Here is a 7,210-nt window from a genome sequence, read left to right on the forward strand (position 1 = left end):
GTAGATTTATTTTGGTTATGATTAACTGGAGTTCTATATGCTTCAGTTATCTGGATGTCTGGTTCTCTTACCATGCCTGGGAAATTTTCTGCTATTTTTTCTGCAGATAGTCTTTTTATGTCATTTATGTTAGCACCTGCTGTTTCGTTAATACCTATTGACCTGACATTGTTTCTCTTTGTTTCGTCTTGCAGTTGTTGAATTGTTATTTCCTGGTTCCTTGTTTTTAAGAAATCCCTCCTTTCATGCTCATTACTGGCAATGCTGTCTTCAAGGTCTGAAAGTCTATCTTCAGCTTCATTCAGGTGTTTTTGCAAGCTCTCAATGGAATTTTTAAGTTCCTAAATATCTGTTTGCATCTGTTTCATATCTTGTAGTTCTTTTCTATATTGTTCCCTGAAGGTTTCATTGAGTTGTCTATATTCTTCTATTTTCTTGTGTATGTCATCTTTGGATATGCTGAACATTTCTTTCATTATTGTTGTCATTTCTTTTCTCATCTGAGACATTATTTCTGATCTGATGTCTGCTTTGGCCTAATGGAGTTGTTTCTTTACTTCATTTGCTCTCATTTCAGAAATTGCAGGTGTATGACTTCCAGGCTCTTCTGTGTTGATATCTCCTGGACTTGTTTTAGGTGGTGTGGAGGTCAAGGATTGCATTTTACACCTTCGTTTTGTCATTGTTGAAGAACCAGAGACTTTCTGTAGTGCAGTCTCACTGTACTGACTTTGTGTGAGCAGCAGGACAAAAGTCTGAATATCCCCAGTACTCAGTGTAGCTCCTGTGCTGGTGAGTGGTGGCAAGGCGGGGTCCCAGATGCTCCTGACCTTTCTGGAATTCAGTTGGCTCCCAGGAGTGTGTGGGAAGGGTGGGTGAGGCTCACCGGCCTTCCTAAGACTGGGGTTCGGCCCAGCTTCCACAAGAGTAGGGGGGGATGCAGGTCGAGTTCACCGAGGCTTCAGATATTGCCCAGGACAGAACCTGCTTCCCACATTGGAAGGGGAGGTGTGAGGGTGAGCTCCCCGAGGCTGGTGACTATGTTCAAGTTTCAGCTGAGCTACTGGGGGGGGTGTGAGTTGTCTGGCAGTGACCATCAAGGCCCCACAAGTTGTCCAAGGATCCACGTGTCTCACTTCCTAGTGGGGAAGGCCCCCATAGCTCACCAGATTCCTAATGATGTCACGTTTGGCCCAGCCCCAGAAGACACACTATGGGTGTGGCAGGGAGCCTCCTAGGCCACAGAGGGTGCCCGAGGTTTGCCTGCCTTGCATGCTGGTCAGGGAGGCAGAGCCCAGACACACTGGGCTTCCTGAAGATGTCTAGGGCTCAGCCCAGCCCAGGCAGACACACTATGGGTGTGTTAGGTAACCACTGAGGCCCCAGAGGGTGCCCGAGGTTTCTCCTGCCTTGCATGCTGGTCAGGGAGGTAAAGCCCAGACTCACAGGGCTTCCCGAAGATGTCCGGGGTTCATCCCAGCCCGGGGCTGACACACTCTGGTTGTGGCAGGTGGCCACTGAGCCCCCAGAAGGTGCCCAATGTTTTGCCTGCCTTGCACGCTGGTCAGGGAGGCAGAGCCCAGACTCACAGGGCTTCCCGAAGATGTCCGGGATTCAGCCCAGTCCGGGTGGACACACTTTGTGTGTTGCGGGTGGCCACTGAGGCCCCAGAGGGTGCCTGAGGTTTCCCCTGCTTTGCACGCTGGTCAGCTTCCTTAATTCTTTAAAAGTCCCTCAAACTGCCTGTCACACCTATAGAACGACAGTGACCTTCCCTGAAGGGTAAACTCTTACTATGCCTTGCTTTGCCATAAAATTTTTAGAGGTATTTAAGGTTGCCTCTGAATCATCTTTTCCAAAGTTTCAGGGCCTCGTGGTGGGAGGCTTGGTCCCTGGTGGGTGATGTGAGATTCTGGTGGGATCTCCAAGAGTTGGGGCTCAGTAGGTCATTGGGATACAGCCTTCAGGAGCAACTAATATAGTTTTCTTGAAACCCGAATTAGTTCTTTAGAGGGGGTTGTTTTCAATGTGCGAACCCAGCCCCTCCCCACCTGTGTCCTCCCGTACTTCCATACGATCTCATGTTACCATTGCTCTCATGTGCGCTGGCACCGTGATGCAATCTGCCACATGGCAACCCAGCCTAAAGAGCCCTCACCAGAGACCCAACTGAAGGTGCTACCAACCTGGACATGAAAATGTGAGCTGCACAAGCCTCTCTTCGTATATATTACCCAGTCCTGGGTATTTTGTTATAGCAACAGAAAATGAATAAAGATCACCTCTAACTCCCGCTAGAGAAGGTGGTGCTGTGATTCAGAAAAGAAAAATAGAAAAAAGTGATACTGATATCTCCTGGCTCAGTGTGAGTGAGAACTCTCACCTGAGGTGTGGCTTCATCTGTGGTCAGGTCAGGGGACAACACCGTGCAGAGATGGAGCAGCTGGCAGTGCTATGTAGGCCAAGGACCCAGGCCTGCTGTGATGCCTTCTCAGAGCACTTAGGGACTTGGATGGCTCTGGGGTGCTACAGACAGGAGGGCCAAGTCTTCACACACTTAACGGAGCCAGAGAACAACCCATCAGAGAGACTCAGGAATAAGAACACATTTGAGGAGCCTTGACATGTCTACCCCACTCCTGCCCTACTGGGAGGAGACATCCTTCATATGAAAAGAGAGAAAGTAGTGTCCTCAGAAACTTTCTGGAAAGTGCCCCATGTATGTGAGAATAATCTGGCTTGTAAGATAAGCACCAGCAATAGGGGAAGCCACAGAAAGCAAAGATAGAATTAAAATTCCATGACGTCACACAGTGGTGTAACATCCCTGCTGTGAAGTAGGCACCAGAGGTTTGCAGGGAAAGGGGCAAGTGGCTAAGTCAGGTCCACAAGGAAGCTCTCGGGTAGGCCAAGGGGGCCCTCAGGAATTACATTCCCAGCTGTGCAATGGACCAGTTATCGCAAACAGTAAGAGAGCTTCCTTTTTCATATTCAGATTCTCCATATGCAAAAAAATTAGAATTAATAACACAGTTTCAATGATCAGGGAGAAGGAATGTATCCTATCAGTCACTCCAGAATGACCTGGTTTATGATTCTAAAAAATCAGTTCTCTCCCCAGCTGTCATGGCTGGGATCTAAAATGTCCTCCAGAGGCCATGTGCTAAGATTTGGTTGACAGCTGATGGGAAGTGATCACATCATCAAGGCTCCAACTCTATCAATAGATTAATCCACCGATGAGTCCGTAGCTCAATAGATTGATCAGGAGGTGGGACCTGATTGGGTGAAGCAGGTCCCTGGAAGCATGGCCTTGAAGGGCCTGTCTTGTCTGCAGCCCCTTTCCCTCTGGCTCTTTCTGTTATGTCCTCTCTCCTCTCTCCTCTCTCTCCCTCCTGGTTCCTGGGCCATGAGCAGCTTTCCTCCACCTTGCCCTTCTGCCTTGATGTTCTGCTTCACCAGACGCCCAAGCGATGATGAACCGCAACCTTTAAAATGTGAACTAAAACAAACCTCTCCTCCTTTAAGTTGATTTTCTTGGGGTATTTTTTATCACAGTCATGGAATACTAACAGACAAGCTAGCATTCCAAATACACCGAGTTCATTCAGTCACTGGAGCTGCTGGGTAAAAGCAGAAACTCTTGAGGAAAGTTGAAGAAATCAGACCCCACTTCTTAAAGTGAGGCAAATAGAAAAGAATTTACTGGCATATATTAAAACCAAAATAGGTTTCAAGTACTTCAACATTCCAAAATAAGGAGATACACCTCACGTGCAAAATTTATGAGATCAAGGCAGAAAGATCTCGAAAATTTATCTGAAGTTAATGTCCTCCATGTCTTTCCAACAAAGGGAAAAGGATAGGGACAACCCCCTCTGCCCACTTTAAGCCTGATAAGGGGAGTTTTAAGGAGACTCTTAGGAGAGTTCATCCTGTGTGTCCTGGAATGTGAGGACATACAAACCAAATTCTGAGGTACACATGAAAGTAGGATGAGCAATCATGTGCACAGCTTTAGGGAGCAGAAAGACAGGCAGCAGACCTCATGTGAACCGAGCCCGCAGGCCAAGGGCTGACTTCCAGAGGTCTGGGTGCACTGACTTCTTAATTCTGAAAAGACTCCCTGGTAGGAAGTACCTGGAGCCTCAGTCTGGTGAGTTTAGGCTTCCATAACAAGTGAGCATAGGTGGAGTGGCTTACACAGAAAACATTCATCTCTCACAGGGCTGGAGGCAGCCATCTTATGTTCTTCCTTCTTTTCCACAGGCTGCATATTCACTTTATCTATGGTTTTTCATTCATATGGTTTATCTCATTCAGCTTTGTGAGATATAATTGACAAGTAAACTTGAATATATGTTGATATTTTTATATGCATTTACACTGTCAAGTTAGTACCGTGTTAATGAACACCTCCATCACTTCTCATACTTTGAAAAAAATTGTGGTGAGACCACTTAAAATCTACTCACTAAACAAACTTCAATACATTATTAACTATAATCACTCTTCTCTACCTTAGGTCACCGCATTGATTCATCTTATAACTGAATATTTGTGCCCTCTGACCAATGTTTTTTCCTTGCCTCACCATCCTTAGGTAAGCCACTCTTTTACTCTTTGTTTCTATGCATTTGATATTTTTAGGTTCCTTTTATAAATGAGATCATGGTATTTGCCTATTAGTGTTTAGCTTATTTCATTTAACACAGTATTCTACAGGTTTATCTAAGAGTCATAAAGGACATGATTCCTTTTTAAGGTTAAACAATATTCTATTCCATATACAGACCACATTTCCATTCATCCATTTCTTTTATAAGGGCACTAATCCCTTCAGAAGAGCTCCATCTTCATGACCCAATAACCTTCTCAAAGTCCCACCTCCTAACACCAATGTACAATGTCAACATGCTGAGGACTTAAGCTTCAATATACAAACTTGGGGTAGGAGGGACACAAACATTCAGTCCATAGCAGACCCAAAGGGAAGAGAGGAGCTCTGGGTTTGGGCACTGAGCTGGGAGTCACATCCCACTAGCAGATCACAGACAACACTCTTTTCCTGCTTTGAGGGAGCTTCAGGTCAAGGATCTCTGAGGACCCTCAACAAACATCTCTCAAGAGAGCTTCAGAGTGTGGTGAGGATGGAGCACTTCAGAACTAGATACAGCTGTGCCTGTCACTGAAGTTTCTCTTTCTGCATATCCTTCTATCCCCTGGCCCCTCCCAGATGAAATAAAAAAAGGAGCATCTGGTGAGTAAAGAAAGAGGCAGAGCCAGAAAGCAGGGAGAAAGCCAAGCACGTTTCTAGAAAAGTGGATAAAAGGAAATAATGTATAACACTACCAAGATTAGCTCATAAAATGCTTGTAGCTTTTTACTTGCCCTCATATTCTATCCTGGGTCACTTGTTCTTGGGGAAAGCAGCTGCCATATGTGAGGACACACAACCCTCTGGAGACGTTTGCATGATGAGTACCTAAGGACCCTTGTCAATCGCCTCTCAAGTCACCTTGAAAATGGGCCCCAGTCCGGCTTTCAGATGACGACCGCCAAGTCCACACCTTGACTGTACCCTCAGGAAACTCTGAGGTGGAACTACCCACCTAAGTTTCTCCCAAATTCCTGATGGACAGAAATGGGAGCTAAGGAGACATCATAGGTAAGATCTTGTCTCACCATCTTGGTCCACAAAGTAAGAACTGCTCCTTTCGAGTACTAAGAGGAGCTGCTTGTGCCTGACGAGCTACAAGTGCCCCACTCATATCCCCACAGCATTTACCCTTCCTCTCAGCACGGGTGCTTCCTTGCTTAACAATTGTGAGTCCTAATTGGCTTCCTTTGACCATGGGAACCTGCTGTTCTGAATGGGGAACACTGGAAGTCCTGGGGAACTATAGCCCCCAAGAACAGCTGCCTCTGATGATGGGAAGAGTTAGTAGTTAACAACTCTTCCGATTATGGGCAGGTGTGTATATCAGCCACCTCTTCCAGTTGGTTGGACAACTTGAAAATGTGCTCCATACAGCAATTCTGGAGTCTCTAGAAGGCGACGGAGCCCTGCCTGCCCACAGTGGTAACTTGCTCAGGGATGCCCTATATTTGGCTCCTTTCTTTTCTGTCGTTTCCCCACTCCCTGATAAGTGCTTCCTGGAATTATCTCCACGTACATTGTTCTTAAATTCTGGGAGAAGATGGCCTGAGAGAGTTTAAACGAAGGCATATGCGCTAGGAGGGCAGCACTTAGCAAAAGCTGCATCTCTTTCTTCAAAGGTAAGTGCATTTGGTTCAGCATGAGATGGAGTCGCCTTGCCTCCCAGATGCTCACATTTCCTGTTCATACAATGGTATTGCTACAAGAGACACTCTGCGTCTGCACGGGAAAGGCCTGAGATCTGTGGTTGACAAACTCAGTAGTCAGTAATGTTTCAGGTAACCTGACTGTGGATACGATCAATCCACACTTTCCAGTTCAGTCCTGTCTCTGATAAACTGCTGTTGTGAGCTCCGTTTGTCTGATTCCTGTCACTTCTCTCAGATTATTTTATTATTCACTAAGAACAAGCAAAATGCTATTTTAAATGTGCCCTAAAACTTAAAATATATGCACAATATAGTGGGTATGTAAAATGTGAAAATTTATAAAGCATTTTCAAATACTCTATAAAATTAATTGTAGAACATTCTGCCAATGAAAAATTTTAGGTTATAAAAAGAAAACTCAATAATCTATACTGAAGGAATATGTGAAATATCTATCTCGGGTTACCAAGCTCTACACAAAGACTGAAAGGAGAGAAAAGTGGGGCTGGATACAAGGTTGTACACCGCACACATTTCCATCTAGCATTTCCAGAACTCTGGGATTTTTAGCTTCACAAAATTCTCTTTGCTTAGTGTAAATCTGATTTTGGCCAGAGGCCATCCTTCGTCACAGGCTCCTGCGTATTTCTCACACAAGATGGCGGTTAGCATTTACTGTGGAGCTGCCTGAAGCTAAATTCCACCACCATCCTCACACATCCCACTGCCACTCCCTCCTACAAACAATTTAAAACCATATGTACACATGTATATACATATATACACACATACACACATACAAAATTCATACATAACTCATACATACATACATACATAAAAGATTTTTTAAAGAACAGGAATTATCCCACCCAAAATATGACTTTTTGCAAAAGAAAAAATA

The sequence above is a fragment of the Chinchilla lanigera genome, unplaced genomic scaffold (genome assembly GCF_000276665.1).
Source record: "Chinchilla lanigera isolate Chin_1 unplaced genomic scaffold, ChiLan1.0 scaffold00038, whole genome shotgun sequence".
Classification (NCBI taxonomy): domain Eukaryota; kingdom Metazoa; phylum Chordata; class Mammalia; order Rodentia; family Chinchillidae; genus Chinchilla; species Chinchilla lanigera.